The sequence below is a fragment of the Pinus tabuliformis genome, chromosome 3_2, assembly GCF_031772625.1.
Source record: "Pinus tabuliformis cultivar Carrire ecotype Pingquan chromosome 3_2, CPIR1, whole genome shotgun sequence".
Taxonomy (NCBI): Eukaryota; Viridiplantae; Streptophyta; class Pinopsida; order Pinales; family Pinaceae; genus Pinus; species Pinus tabuliformis.
In genome coordinates, this window is record NC_142302.1 from 1,008,126,469 (window position 1) to 1,008,128,601 (window position 2,133).

Sequence of the window (2,133 nt, forward strand, 5' to 3'; positions counted from 1 at the left end):
AAGTCTCTTACTTTTATGATTTTTGGAAGCCCCTGTCAACATCAGAATAGTAAAAATGACTAAAATTCTAGTGATATAAATCATACAACTGGTCGGGTTAGTGGTTTTAGTTATGTATGTGATTTTCCTGACCGTAACTGATTATAGAGAGCTTGGAAGGCGCAAAACATGTTAGGTATCCTTCCCCTGTTATGGAAAAGAGGTGACTGTGGAAAAATATATTACTTGAATTTAATTTCAACAGCAATGTTAGCACTCTTCCAAGTCCAAAGTTGATTCAGATTTTAACTCTGCTCTTTCAGGAAATTGAGTAGACTCTGGCTCAACCCAAGTCAAACACAGGTCAGAAATGTGAATCACACTTGTTTTCCTATCTATAAAAGACATGGGATTAATTTACAAAAGAAACAGAGCTCATTTTTCTTCTTTCAGACTTCCAACACAATTTTACAATAAAAACCTAATAGCCCTGTCAAAGTGTCCAAAATTTGTCAACAAGGTCTTCGTTTGATTGTTAATAATGGGTGGTCATGTTCCTCCCACCAAGGTTCAATTTCCCCAATCATGGTTTTCCCTTCTGGTTTGTTTCACCAATTTAAGAAAGAAATAGGAATTAAAACCAATATTTGTCCTATTATATGCTAAAGTTGTCCCTTAAGAAACTTGTTGGCTTCAAAACCACAGTTGAGGAATGCTACCCCTATCACTTGCAGGGCTCCTCTCACTTTAATGTCCAATATTTTTCTGATTCAAGTATGCGTCCTTATGAAAAGAAATTATGTGATTAAGCATGCTTGGCACAATGGATACATTTTGTGATAGGCTTGTAGTGAAGTTTCCCACAAGCTAGCAGACACTATAAGGTTTCCATACACTTGAGTTGTAGTAACTGTGCATGTGGTCGATTATTAGGAAAAGAAAATATTTCAATTTTATAAAATACTTGAGGAATTTTGGTGGTCAAGACTATTATGTACTGAAAGAGTGATATATGGATTCCATGGGAGATAATGAAAAAGTGTTGAGCTATGGTGATGTTGTGTTAAGGAGATCTAATTTGAAGATTCTTCAAGGCCGTGATTATCTTAATGATCATATCAATGAGTTTTATTTTTCTACTTGTATTCCTCCACCTCTCCTAAGATCCTTCTTCTTGCACCTTCAATATCATTCTGGATTGTGAATGCCCCTGATGCTAGTAGCCTCCAGTAATTTGTTGATCCCCTAAAGCTTCTAGAAAAGGAGCTGGTTATCTTCCCTATCAATGACAATGAAGACTTCAGTGAGGCAAGTGATGGTTCACATTGGAGTTGCTTGTATACAGTAAGAGAAGGAATATCTTTGAGCATTATGACAGTTCTACACAGTGCAACGGAGTGTATGGAAGAAAATTATTTGAAAAACATTAAGAGTTTTATGGGTCCTCCTACACGATCTACCACATTGGCCTTGCATTTCACACCTCAGCAAATAAATGGCTATGACTATGGTTTATTTGTCTTAGTCATAGTGAAAGAGTTGTGTGTATGTGAAGGAAACATTTCTGGTGATGATTGGGAAGCTGTCTTGAAGAGCCAAGTGACAACATCTACAGTTGGAGAGATGAGAAACCAAATTTAGATATTATCAATAAGTTGTCTAGCAAGAGATGCAAAACTTGTTCTTGTTGATTTTGATACCATTAAAGTGAAGTGCATTCATATAGTATTTGCATCTTTTTTTTTAGGGTCACTTTTTTTTTTTTTTTTTTTTTTTTTTTTTTTTTTTTTTTTTTTCTGGAAAAGCATCATGTTAACTGTTTTATGTAGTTGCAATGTTTAGCCCTGTACAAATGCATTCATGTTAAGTTGCTTCAAAATAACTGCCATTTGTTTTATTAGGATGCTTATTGTCTTTTTAAAACCTAAGATGTTGTGCGGAAAGGCAACATGATAGATAATTCTAGCAAAAGTTGGCTTTGAGAGAATCTTTGTAAATCAACAACTACACTCATTAATTTCTTAGAATGTGATGCTTGATACATGAATAGAAATAAATAGTTATCTTTTATAGTCATTGATTATCTGTTTGAAGAAATGCATGACAGATAGGAAGACAACAATATAACTCTAAATATCTTGGCCCCAGTGCTTG

The 2,133-nt window shown here is 34.6% G+C and overlaps 1 pseudogene; it reads left to right on the plus strand.

Moving 5' to 3' along the window:
- The first annotated feature begins 991 nt into the window (after nucleotides 1-991).
- On the plus strand, nucleotides 992-1,620 carry LOC149184014 (NEDD8-specific protease 1 pseudogene; annotated as a pseudogene).
- The last annotated feature ends 513 nt before the right edge of the window (nucleotides 1,621-2,133 follow it).